General features: G+C 42.1%; 1 protein-coding gene across 2 annotated transcripts in view; it reads right to left on the bottom strand.

Moving 5' to 3' along the window:
* MCC (MCC regulator of WNT signaling pathway) overlaps positions 1–14,550 on the bottom strand; it is a gene marked incomplete at its 5' end in the record, with an annotated part of 423,545 nt that overhangs the window by 250,342 nt on the left and 158,653 nt on the right. The window lies entirely within an intron of this gene.

The raw sequence follows: 14,550 nt of genomic DNA, 5'->3' as shown, positions 1-14,550 counted from the left end.
TTGCAAAGAAACACTCCAATGAATGAATTAAGGGACATTAGTCTCCTATCATATCTGACTAGGTTCCTTTTACTCTGTGGTCCTTTATTCATTTGAATTTTCAATCTCAAGCTAATAAAACCACAGACTATCAAGTGGGTAGGCAGCACAGAAATCATTAAAATGTAATAATGTCAACAAGGTGGCTGGTGAATCTTGGGGCTGCCAGCAACAGGGACTGTAGAAATGGAGCAAGGAATGGTTTACAGAAGTTAGTGTTTCACCGATGTGAAAACACTAACAGACTAAGGAGAGAGAACTACAAGTCCTATGATAACAGAAAGGAAAATGAAAGAACCTCTTAATCTACCGTATTTACCAGAATAGTGCCTGAGGGGCTGAGAATGACACTGGACAAATGTTTGGAGTAGAAAGAGAAACGCAGCATTTCTTCCAAATCAGGAAACTGATTAATTACCAATTACCGAATCAATGTCTAGTTCCTAGCAAACAGTAGGAATGCTGGAATGTGTGTCATTTTCCCATTCTGGCAAAGTACCATTATCAGCTACAGCTACAGCATAAGGGGATCAGAGGTTTCCAACTTGCTTGGAGGTTTTCTAAAAGCTGCCTGCAGGGAAAGCACTGTAGATGAGCCAGGAGATCTTAGGAAGTTTACATAAAGCTGAGAGTGGGGGATTCTGTGCTCTGAGTCATGCCTTCAACATGCAGGGTCTCTGTCAATTGGATCATCTTTGATTTTCTCATCTTGTATTAGGTATTACAGAGGGACAGCAGAAGAGTACATGAAGTACCAGCCATTCCCAGCCACTGAAGGTACTTACAAGCTCGCAGGGGAGGAGTAAGTTAAGCATGAGAAACAGGATGAAGCCACATTTTAAAGCACTTAACGTGTGCTTGTAGCAACTAAACGCAATAGGATTTTTAGAAAGGAGGGATGAGAGTAGGCACGTGGTGGTGCCCGCTGGACCAAACAAGGGCATTTTCACGATGAAATTGGATTAAGTAAAGAAGTACAAATAACACGATGCAAATGGCCATGGTAATCAAGATCAGGAATCTCTTCACCCATAATAACCAACTGGATGATGAAAGAAACACCGAGTCATATGAAGGGTGGACAGGTTAATAAATCCTTCCTCCATGAAATACGCTCTGTTCCCTGTTTCCTGTCTTCATCTCCCAGTTCTGCCTATCATGTTATGCTCCTAAATTCCACCTCTAATTGTGGGCTGCCCTCAGGGTTTATCTGTTACCACGGACATACAGAGGAAGAGAGGGTTTTGACTCTGCGCAGAGAAATGCCAGCGTCTCCAGCACACATGAATTGCTGAACATTGTATATCCACTGGCCGTATGAAGGAGGGTGGGGGACCTCCCGAAGGTCACCGAAGAGTACCGCATGGGGACTTAGTTCAGTCATGTTATTAGACAACAGCCACTTCCTATGGTAGCCTCCATGCTTGTCCCAATGTGTAGCAGTAGAGTGGAGCATAAATCAGATTCCGGGCATTAGAAACTGGTCAGTTCCTTCCTCCACTTTGCTAAGAATTCTTAGCAAATCAACTTCTTCCTAGGAAAGGGGGAAACCAGCAGAGAAGCATCTGTGCTAATCTGTGATCATTTAATTTTGACTAAAGACACTTTTGAAGGCTAATGAAACTAAGGCCAAATGAGCACTCTGACAGCTATTTCCAATCATTCAATCCATCAAGTTTCCACTACAATCCTTCGATAGGCCAAATACTGGGCTATTGAAATCACCAAGTATGAATGCTTTCGTCATCCAAGTTCCCACAATCAACTCTATTTTCATAAATACTCATTGCTGAATGAATGTTATACCTTAGGATTCAGAAAATATGTCTGCAAGCAATGACATCTCTGGGTAAGAAACCAGACTCTGACACCTCCCTGCCCCCTGCCTGGATTCCCAGCTTGGCTTTTAGGCTGCCAGAGAATGGGGACAGGGGGCTTCAAACACACAGCTTGTGGGCTTCCCTTAACTTTCTGAAAGCAACAAAGACCTAAGGCCATCCCAACAAGCAAAGCCTCCAGCCAATACGTGATCCAGGGTGGGCCATCCAATTCATGAACTCCTTAAAAAAAAATGAAAACAACAACAACAAAACACCCTGAAGCTACAAGTGGACCCTCCTCCATTCTGCCAAAATAGTTACTCCAATTCCAAGGGCTAAATTGATTACATAGCAGAGTTTCCCAAGCCAGTAGGTTAAATGTTGCTCTAGATTAACATTTTGGTCACATCCACTTTAAACAAAAATTAAATAAAGCCTTTAACTGTAGACTTGTACTTGCAACGTAGTTCAATTTAGGGATTTCCAAGTAATCGTTTTGCTGTTATTTATAGGAAGTCACCATTAAAACAGAGGAACACTAGCAATTCATAATGGTCATACTTGGCCAGAAAATAAAACTCAGCAGCTCCTATGATTAAAAAGGACTCCACTGGGCCCCAGGGACTGAGCTTCCTTCAATTAGATTGGTTCATGAAAGACTTTGCAACAATAGGTTAATATGAGATCACGCAGAGAAAGGTAACTATCAACATACATATAAGAAAGGAGTAATACGTTATTAGATGTTCAGGTGAAATATCCTTTTTAAAAACATCGTTCTAAAATTTGTTTTGCCTGGTGATTTAAAAAAAAAAAGGCAGGATAACTCACCCTACCCCCATCTCCCACACCGCCATGGATCAGAACGTCAAGGCCACAGTGGCCACAGTAACGCTGGCCCCGAAGGGTAACCAGCATGGAATTGTTCAGCAGCCACGCTGTCTCTCTGCACTCCTGCCCTGGTGCCATCTGACACCCAGCAGCCCTCCTTCACCATTTTAAAGGCATTCTTAAATAAGCAGCGGCAGAAGACTATGTAAGCAGGCCAAGGTAGAACAACAGATGGTCCCAATTTATTTTAGCCAGTGTATTTGTTTTTTTTTAAATCGGCCTTTTCAGTCTTTGTCTTATTTTACAAAGATCACCCCAAGACCTCAAGGTACCCTTATTTTTTCTTCTTTAACACCAGATACCAACTCTGCATAATACAGTGCTCAGTTTCTTCATTCACTCACATTTTTTTCTCTCTCTCATTCCTCTCCCTCCGCCCATCTACCCTAAATATTTATAAGAAAACACAAAGTTATATAGGTGCATTATCTATATGAACAAAATATTTATTCAATAGCTATTTTGGCATATAAGATGGACTATTAGAGCTATTAAAACTCAAGTTTTTTTAAAAGAAAACATATCAAGGAAAACTTGAGGAAAGTAGGATATAATATTGTGAAACTCAAGTATAATCCTTTTAAAGAAATATTAATAACTAAAAGAACATACCAAAATGTTACCAATAATACAATTACAAGACTTTTTTACTAATTTATTTTCCAAATTTTGTATGTACATGCATTACTTTTGTGATCATACCCATATACCCCTTACCCTGCCCTTTCCTAAGGAGGAATCAAAGGTAGAAATGCCCAGGTGATGTCATGAACTAATCGGATTTTTCTTAAAATTTAAAAGAAAATGTGACTATAAAAGCACAACCTGTTTCAGTTATAATGGCAGATTCTGAACCATAAACATGTGTGCATATATTATATACACATAAAATGCTAGAAGGCAAAGACTATGGTACTTTGACCTGCACTGGAGTATGCAATAGTACCATTTGGTTGCTTCATATTACTCATCACTTATGTGGTACATGAGGGTAGGCATCTACCGTGGAGAGGCTGGAATGGACTACAACATTAGCCGTCAACTCATCTGTACTGTAAGTGAGCAGCCATGAAGACCAAAGATTCCCAAACTGACCTCTTTCTGAGCCTTATTAGCCCACAGCCTACTAGTAACACATTTCCACTTACATAACCAACAGGCATCTCAAAATCAGCATGCCTAAGTCCAGACTCATCATTCCCCAGAAATCGGATTTTACATGAAATCTCCAATCTCTCCTGCCAACCTAACCTTCTCAGAAACCCAGACATTGCCCCCAATGCCTCTCCTTCCCAGCAACCTATCAACCCACCCAGCAACCCCAGGTCTTAGAGATGCCAGTTCTAGAGGTCATGACGACATGGTCTGAGAGGGCTGTAGGCATCATGCAAACAGCAGGGACTTCTAGAATCAGACCCAAGTTTAAACTTGGCCTTGACACCTACTAGAGGTATGACCTTGGGCAAGACCCTTAATCCTTCCGAGCTTCCAAATGCCCCTAAAGATAGGACCTTATGTAACGGGACTGTTGCAAGGTTTAAATAAGGTCATGCACTCAAAAGGGAATATACAGCTGGATGCTATACAAGTGCTAGTGATCAACGCTGAACAGCAGCCATTCTGATAGGAATGATCACGTCTGCAGTCCTGTACGGTGTATTAAGTGCTATAATGCAGAAATGCCCAATGCTGTGGGAACGTATGGGAGAGGATGGAATCTAGACCAGAGTGGGGATGTCAGGGAAGATTTTCAAGGGAACTAACACTTAAACTAAGTTCTATGAGATGAGCAGCAGGTAGATAAGCAAAGCTGGAGGATATGGATAGTGTACCAGCGGAGGAACAGCAAATGTCAAGTTCTAAGGTCAAGAGGCAGCCAGGCACCTTGAAGGTACTGCAAGTAGTTGAGTTGGCTGGAGGCTAGAATGTGAGGGTGAGAAGTGGCCAGATATAGCTGGAGAGGCCCACAGGGGCTAAGGAGCTGGGTACCCTGAAATGAAGGGTTTTAAGCAGGGAAATGCCATTTTGAACCTGCACACAAAGTGCTCAGCACTTCTGAGCGCTATTCCTGAATACTCTATGTAACTGCTTCATTTTCACTACTATGTACTCTGGTTTATGCTGTCCAGAAATTTACAATCTTATATGTTTTTTCTTAAGCTACCCTCTTCCTACTAATTATTAATATGTTAGAGTGTTTTTTAAAAGCAATTTTTTTTAATACGCGAAGGTGTAAAAATTTACAAAGTAATCTTACAGAGTATTTCAAAACTGTTTTTTTATTTACATAAAAAAAGATCTGATTACAGAGATTGCTTTTAACATAAGCTTGCTTAATACTTTCGGGTTTTCACGTAAGGATCCCTGGTGACTTCGTGAAAATCCTCCACATTAATTCAGAAATTATTGTTGGAAGTAGAAGCAAATAGATGATCCATAAGAGCAAGTTTAATAAAAGCCTCTCAAATCACAATATAAATTAATGGAGGTAAAAAAATTTGCAAATGCAAATTAGACATTTTTGAGGTTCTACAAGTCCAAATAGTACTGTGTAAATGCAAAGCAAGGTAAACTAGATTCTAGCTATATCTTGCCTTCAACATTATTTTGAGTCTGAAAAGATGCAGGTAAACCACGTTTATATATGTTAACTCTTAGTTTACCAGTGGATGATTCTCACTCGTTAGTGATACCCTATGTTTAAGGAGAGTTAAATCTCATTACTGACATGGTCTAGTCTCTGGCTTACTCTTTTTTTTTTTTTTTTTTTTTAATTTTATTTATTTATTTATTTATTTATGGCTGTGTTGGGTCCCCATTTCTGTGCGAGGGCTCTCTCCAATTGCGGCAAGCAAGGGCCACTCTTCATCGCGGCGCGCGGGCCTCTCACCACCACGGCCCCTCCCGCCGCAGAGCACAGGCTCCAGACGCGCAGGCTCAGTAACTGTGGCTCACGGGCCCAGCCGCTCCGGGGCATGTGGGATCTTCCCAGACCAGGGCTCGAACCCGTGTTCCCCACACTGGCAGGCAGACCCTCAACCACTGCGCCACCAGGGAAGCCCTGGCTTACTCTTTGACAAGATCTGTGTCGCTCTTTCCCCCTCACTCACTCCAGTTTGATCACTTTGGCCCTCTTTATGTACTTTGAACCGGCCATGTTATTCCTTTCTCAGAACCACTGACCAAGCCACACTTTATTCTGGGAACAACCTTTCTCCTGAACATTTCTTGATTACTCTCAGGTTAGCATGGTGGCAACCTAAATGTGCCTGATACAATTCCTTCCAACTTCCCATTAAAATGAAACATTTAAAATACATATGCTTATGATTTTTTTAAAAACTAGTATATAACTTTAAGTTCTGTAAAATCCCTATCCATTAATAATGTTACCAAATTCACAGGAATGTTCTCTTGTCATCCTGGGTCCTACAATGATACGCCAACCACTTGTGCTACCACCAGTCAAAACTATGGATGGCCCTACCTTCAGGTATTGAATATGAATATATTACAAAAGAACATTCATGACTAAATGAAAGTAACATGTTGGATTTCCAATGAAGTTGAGGATAATATGCACACGTTATCATAAGAAAGATGTCACAGAATGATACATAACTAAATAGTTTCTGAATCAAAGTAAACTTTAAAAGACAATCTGACAAAATACTGATAAAGATGTACTTGTGGACATCTGTCAAACCTACAAAGTCATAAAAGCAATTTTTAAATTTTCCTCAATTTACTTGGTGAATTAAAGGCAGAAATGTAAAAGGGAAAATCCCATCAGTCTTTACCTGGCCTCTTTGGCAGTCAGAAGAGCAATGAAAAGGTTAATTTCTTATGTAAGTCATAAACCTCAGAACTCTCCACATAACCGATCACACTAACTTCTCATTTCCAACTGCTGTGCTAAGCAGTGTTTACAAGACACCGCATCAACCTCATCATTTCAGAGCATAATACGCTCCAATCTTCCCATCCAGCCCACATAAGCACCAGTGGTTCAGGGCACTCAGAGTCACCCAAACAATCACAGGCTGATTGCTTTGATGAAAATGTAATTCTACCACTGAGGACTACTGCAGTCACACTTTGAATGAAATCTACCCAGTAACCCAGACCTCACTGGAATCCCTTATTAGCTCCATACCGCCACCTATGAACACTGATATTTTTAAAAACCTAGATAAGTGAAATGAATTGAAATCTTTATCATTCCCACCAGACTAAGAATCATTCACCTAAGAAAAGCAATTAACATATTCCTGTCACTTGCAAATGAATGCTGAAGCTTAACTGCAGGGACTTGCCTACCTTTGCAAGGATGTCTTTTTGCATGTAGGGCACAATTACATATAGACTTAATCTCCACGCCCTCGTCCTTAAATACTACATATTCATTTCTATTTTGGAAAGAACCTTGCTAAGGCTAAAGGCATTAAGTTACCATTCTCACTAGTTCTAACAATTTTACTTTAGTCAGAGTATCAAAGAACACTAATCTCTTAAGAAAAAACTATAACGGATGCTTTTGAACATCAAAACTATTCTTGTGCATCAGTTTTGTTGTACTGAAGGCAACATGTTTTAAAAAGTATAGATTTAGCCTTTGATATGCATAAAGGGAGGGAATATTTGCAAGATGAAACAGAAGTAATTTTGCACCATATTGTTTCACTTGAAGTATTCCAACAAAATATCTGCATTGCCATCCTTCACATTTATCATTTCTAATACAATAGCACAATCTAGCTCCTGGAGCTACTCCCACCATCCCAGGACTGGGACCTGCTTCCAAACAGCTTCCACTCTGATCTCCTCTCTTCCTAAGAGAGAATACCCAGAGCAGCCCAGATACGCCCATGAGACTCGGCTGGAAGCAAAGCTCTCCAACCTCAGTCATACTGGGTGGGTCCCTAAGGGCCCAGTGTTTGCTTTCAGAAGGAGATGGAGGGGAGGTGCAACCCGGATCCAGCTTCAGGGAGTGGGGACCTGGTGGTGGACGATGAAGTTTACACCATTAATTGGTACAAAAGTAGTTGCCTCTGTGTACTTTTTCTATCTCTTAGTCTTTTCTTTTTACTTCTTTTCATCATTCGTAACTATCATGTGTCCTGGCAACCACGCTGCAATAATGTGCTCTGAGAATAGTGCATTTCTCCAGCCACTGGCCACTCCCCTACCAGGTAAGCTTCTGAGATGATAGAGCACTTCCGGTGAAGCAGTGTTGCCAGACAGCACGGGGTACTGGACAGAGAGTTAACTGGGAGCTGACAAAGGCCTTCTAGAGACGGGCCTGAGTGTCCGTGCGAGAGGGCAGGAGGGATGAGGAGGAAGAATACTGGCTACAAGAAGCTTTTATATTACACAAGACCTGCACTTCTCCTTCTACCTGTCTGGTATTCAAATCGATCTGGGTTGGAGGTCCAGACTTGTGAGGCAGCAGCTTAGAGATGGCAGTTTAAGCCAGGGAACGAGTAGCATCACTTGCCAGGAGCATTCTCGGAGACTCATGTTAGTTTCCTTCTCAGTGCCCTCAGGTATATCCTCTTCAGCAAATGATCAAACTGTCTAACAACTTCCAAACCCGAGAGGAAATATGCCATCACTTCCTCCTTCCTGACCATCAGACACAACCTCAACCAGGAAGCTTTTAAAAAACTCTTTCAAATGAAAAAGTTAGCTGTACACAGCAATAGAGATGGCCTTCACTGCTGGCGGGCACATCCCAAGTCCTCCTCAGACCCACTTAGCAAGGGCCCCCTGGTCTCCAGCAGATGAGCCTCCGCCATCCGCTACTGCTCTTCCAGGCAAAGCTCCCACCCGCACGGCTGCAACCTTCTTACAGTAAACAGATCATAACTTGGAAGGGAATCCACAAAGTGTGCCTCACTGATAAAAGCCTATCTCCAGGGCTTCCCTGGTGGCGCAGTGGTTAGGAATCCGCCTGCCAATGCAGGGAACACGGGTTCGTGCCCCGGTCCGGGATGATCCCACATGCCGCGGAGCGGCTAGGCCCGTGAGCCACAACTACTGAGCCTGCGCGTCTGGAGCCTGTGCTCCGCAACAAGAGAGGCCGCAACAGTGAGAGGCCCGCGCACCGCGATGAAGAGTGGCCCCTGCTCGCCACAACTAGAGAAAGCCCTCGCACAGAAACGAAGACCCAACACAGCCAAAAATAAATAAATAAATAAATTAAAAAAAAAAAAAAAAAAGCCTATCTCCATGAAAGAAACAGTTACACAATAGCAATACATGAACATCGTCTGTTTCTCTGCAATGCATCCTTATTCTGGGTGTTGGGAGCGGCCTGCCGTGCCTTCCCTCTCCCATGTTACGCCATCAGCTAGAATGGCTGTGCTAAGGTCGGTCCTGGGCACTATAGCTGGGACAAAATTAGGAGAAATTAAATAAAAGTGATAAACAAAATAAAATTAAAAAAGTGATTAGTACTGCCACTCGTTAGCTCATTAACGTTCTGGCTCTGCAAATCCAAAAAAGGAAATACCTTTCTTTTCTGAGACTTGTCAATATTCGGAAGAACATTTTCCCAGATAATGAGCTTTTGGCATTAAGGTCCAGCAAACATCAGCAGGCTGTGAAACTCTTAAGATTCCTGGATACTGTCTTCATGACAAGTTTGCCTCCACTTAAGAACTTCTTTTAGGGGGCTTCCCTGGTGGCGCAGTGGTTGAGAATCTGCCTGCCAATGCAGGGGACATGGGTTCGAGCCCTGGTCCGGGAAGATCCCACATGCCACGGAGCAACTGGGCCCGTGAGCCACAACTACTGAGCCTGCGCGTCTGGAGCCCGCGCTCCACAACAAGAGAGGCCGTGATAGTGAGAGGCCCGCGCACCGCGATGAAGAGTGGTCCCCACTCGCCGCAACTAGAGAAAGCCCCCGCACAGAAACGAAGACCCAACACAACCATAAATAAATAAATAAATAACTTAAAAAAAAAAAGTTGCAGTCATCTTTAAAAAAAAAACAAAAAACTTCTTTTAAATAATTTTAGTGCTCACTTACAACCACAGCTACTAATGTTCTGTTTGTAGTAGCAAAATAATAATAATAATAACAATAATATTGCAAGAGCTAACCAATAGTATTTATCAGGCACTTTGACAAGCACTACATAGGTTATGCCACTGGTCTTCCCTAAGGTGGATACTCTTATTTTCACCATTTTATAATAGGGAATGTGCAGCCAAGAAAAGCAACTTCCCCCAGATCGCCTAGCTAGGAAGTGGCAGAGCTAGGATTTCAGAGCTCACAACTTTGCCACACATGGCTTTGCAGACAAACTGAGGTGATAAATCAAGTAAATTGGCCCAGAGGAGAAGTTAATAAAGAAGGCGGCCAAAAAACAGAGGCCTTTCCTAGTCACTCAACATATTACCCTGACCCTAATAGGTCATCCTTGCTGGCTGGGACATGTTAATACCAAATAAGAAAGATGCCCCATCTTCAACACTCGGGGAATTAAAGGGTTTGAAGGCAGCTTTATCAACATCAGACACTTTCTTCGGCCATAATTACATGTTTGTCCTGACAGCATTTTCATTAGCAACTCAGAAGCCCCAAATGAGAAACAGTCTTAGAAGTCACTCTATCATACCAGAAGGCATACTGCTTTCTGCCCTATCCGTACAGCAAGGCATCCTGAAAAAAGGGGATCCCAGTTTTAGTTTAAATCTACCCACTGGAAGTAAAAGCTCCTGTCCTGCGGTCCAACTCGCCTATTTCCCCCCTCCTCACTGTTGACCCCCTATTAATAATCAGCCCAGGCAGAGCAGCCCTGCACTATCTCATTCCCACAGTACTCCTATTCCACGCTCACTCTCATCCAAACACATCATCAAAAGTGCCCCCAGTCAAGCATGAAAATAAATTAGGTTTTGGTTTAACCAGGATTAGATTCCCAGCACCAAGAAATAAAGTAACAGTTATCTAATCTAACAGGCCAGCCTCAGACTTCCTGGCTACTCTCCACAGGCCCCTGTTGCCAAAGCCCTCTCCTAAAAATCCCCTTTAAATACTGTGAAATCACCACATGTCGGTGGAGCAATGTAACTCTTCAAGTGCCATGAACATAACTCTTAACTCTGGTGCCTGCCTAACCTTGCTCGAGATCATCTAGTCTGTCCAGAGGGAGAACTGCTGGCTGCCAGCCTGTGAAATGAGCACTTGCCCCACCATGCGTCAGGAAGTTACTTCTTCCTGGACACCGTGGAGGAAGGAGTCCTCCTGGGCTTGGGCAAGCCCATTTGTTTTCCGTGGAGAAGCAGTGCATGTTCATGCCTCATTTTACACTCACTGTAATTCCATCTGGAAATAGCCAGTGGCTGTGCAAAGCTCCAACCACAAAGATAATCAGACCTGGACAAAGGAGAAAAGGGACAGGGGACTTGATATCCAAAATATATGAAGAATATATTTTGCAACAACAAAAGATTCCTAAACAACTTGATTAAAATTGGACACGGACTTGAATAGACATTTCTCTGACGATGAGAGGGCCAATAAGCACGTGAAAAGAGGCTCAATATCAGTGATCATTAGGGCAATGCAAAGAGAAACCACAATTAGATACCACCTCATACCCATTATGATGGCTATTATTTAAAAAGCAAAATAAAACAGAAAAGCAGTGTTGGCAAGGATGTGGAGAAGTTGGAACCTCTGTGCATTGCTGGTGGGAATGATGTAAAGTGGAACAGCCTCTATGGAAAATGGTATGGCAATTCCCCCAAAAATTAAACACAGAATTAACCACATGCTCTAGCAATCACACTTCTGGGTATGTATCCAAAATAAATGAAAGCAGGGACTCAAACAAATATTTGCACACCCATATGCATCACAGAATTATTCACAATAGCCAAAAAGTAGAGGCAACCCAAGTGTCCATTGACAGATGAATGGATAAACAAAATATAATATAGACACACAGTGGATTAGCATTCAGCCATAAAAAGGAAGTTCTGACACATGCTACAGTATCAATGAACCTTGAAGACATTATGCTAAAGGAAATAAACCAGTCATGAAGGGATATTTTATGATTACACTCACATGAGGTATCAAGATTAGTCAAATTCATAGTGGGGTAGAAAACAGAATGGTAGTTTCCAGGGGCAGGGGAGGAGGGAAATAGGGAGTTAGTGTTTAATGGGTACAGAGTTTCAGTTGCGAAAGATGAAAAAATGCTGTACACGGATGGTGATGATGGTTGTACAATAATGTGAATGTACTTAATGCTACAGAACTGTACCCCTAAAATGGTTAAGACTGTTCATTTTATGTTACGTATATTTTACCACAATTTTTTTAAAAAAGGACAGAAGGGCGCAGACTATTACAATATACCCAAAAATCACAGAGCTAAAAATAAATTCTTCCAATTATTTTAATAGTGTTATTAGTAGTAATGTCCTATGTATATGAGAATACTGAAGAATTAGGGCTTCCACCTTTTAAAATAATTACAGACTGTTATAAAACACATACTTTAAAACAAATCCTGTGATATAGAAACTGAGGAAGTTGAGGTAGAAGAGGAAAAATTATCCCTGAGAGTTAAGGAAAAAAATCTGAGTTCTACACTTCCCCCTCTGCTGCTAGCCAGCCTTCTTTATGCCTCAGTTTCCTCATCAGTCGTGCAAATGGTTTGGATAAAATAAACTGCAAATCAAAGAATAGCTTAATAGTATCTAACCCAACAGAATTAGACAATCTCCCTTGTCTAATTCCAAGCTTACCTGGAATCTTTCTTGTCATAATCTGACTGCCAAATACCTTTTCAATAGGAAAAAAAGGTCTCAGCATTCCAGGTTCCTTGGAGCTATATTGGTTATAAATCAATAAACTGATACAAAAGCTCATTAAAAAATAAAATCAGTGATTATAAATAGAGGAAGGAAATTGGTCCAAGTGAGAGTGGGAAACAGAGCTCAGTTTTCCTAATTCCGAACCCACCTATAGTCTACATCATCGGCATCCATCAACACTGAACCATCCATCAGGGAAGGGAAGGCAGTTTTCAAATCCTTCTTGGCCAGTGGCCACATCACTTAGTTCTTTAAACCATTCCTTTTAAGGGGAAAATACACTCACATACTCTGAAGATGTCCAAAAATAATTATAGTTTGTTTTTAATGCATATAACAATTATTTCTGCTTGTAGAAAATGACACCATTTGGAAGTTTGGGACTATGCACAGGCTTTAAGAGTGAAAGAAACAAAAGGAGAAGCATCTGACTGATCACTCTACCTTTTCTTTAATTGGCTTTTGGGGCACAACTTTCCAGGTTTCTTTGCTAGCTCCTCCTCTTTCCGAGGATATCTCCCTGCCCCTGCCCCACAATAAAATACACACACACACACACACACACACACACACACACACATATACATACATGAAAAGGATTTAAAAAAATCAATTCAGGCATATTTTCAAATCATTCCAGAGAAATCCAGATTCTTCTCCAAAGCCTACAAGAATACAGGTGATCTAGCCAGAACTGTTTTCTCTGACCTCACCTCCTTCTGCTCTCCCCTTGCTCACTGCACTCCCAGCCACGTCTCCTCCTTGCTGACACACACCATGCATGCTCTGGCTTCTGACCTTGACCCTTATCAGTCCCGCTGCCTGAAATGATCATCCTCATCTTCGCATGGCTCTATCCCTCTTTGCATTCAGGTCTCAGTTCAAAGATTCCTGCAGACAGGTCTCCCCTGATCCGTATAATAGCATCCCTCCCTCCTTCATTCCTCTCTCCTCCTCTTCATCACCACTGGATCTCTTCATCACCACTGGATCTCTTCATCACCATCACCTCTTCATCACCACCACATACATCTGTCACGTGTATTGTCTGTCTCCCTCTAGAATGTAGTATCCATTAAAACAGGGACTACATCAGTTTTGTTTCTGTATCCCCACACCTAAGAACAGCACCTGGCATACAGAAGGCACACAGTGTTTGCTGAACAGAAAAATGAACTAGGAATAGAGAGTAAGTTACAGTAATAATGACCAAACTAAATTTCCTCAAATGTGTCCTTTAACCAAAATATGTAAGTGGTCAATCCAACACATCTGTCACACTATAATGGCAACTGCTGTTTGGTCCAACAAGTAAATTTGAAGTTTGTGGTCGCCCTATGTCACATATTGACTAGGTACTGGCAATACTGTGATGCGTTTCACTCTGTCCCTGCCTTCAGAGATCGCATGGTCTCCCAGGGAGGCTGTGGATAATTAAAGTAAGTGTTGTGAACACAGGATGAGGGAAGGACGACTAACCTGGGAGGTTGGGAGGGACCCAGGCAGAAGCAAAAGTCATCGCAAGTGTGCCATGTATTCTATGGACAAGTTCACACAACCCACAGGAAACAGGGACAAGCAATTACTCCCACTTCTACGCTGCAACCAACCAGAGGACTCCGTTGCTTTTCTAATTGACAGGCAATCTTTTTTCACGTTGGCATTCTTCCCTTGACAACTACTTCAATATTTCTCACAAATCCAGCTGGAGTCGTTCACTGACATGCACGCACACTGAGGCTTTGTGAAACTTTCTGTTCTCAGGTGATGGAACACCACAGCCTTTGGCTTAAGATGCATTTGCATCTCGGGCCCCGTATGTCCCATCATGTGTTCCAAGCACTGATCAAACCTCCTGACAAGCAATCTGCCTCAAAATATCCCACCAGCCAAGGCATTGAGTAGCTTTATCGTACGATTCTTCCAGCCCAACAGACTTTGATTGCTATTTACAAAGTTAACG

This window comes from Balaenoptera borealis (assembly GCF_965194805.1).
Source record: "Balaenoptera borealis genome assembly, chromosome: 2".
NCBI classification, from domain to species: domain Eukaryota; kingdom Metazoa; phylum Chordata; class Mammalia; order Artiodactyla; family Balaenopteridae; genus Balaenoptera; species Balaenoptera borealis.
Note: the sequence above shows the minus strand (reverse complement) of the source record. Positions and strands in the feature narration are given on the sequence as shown.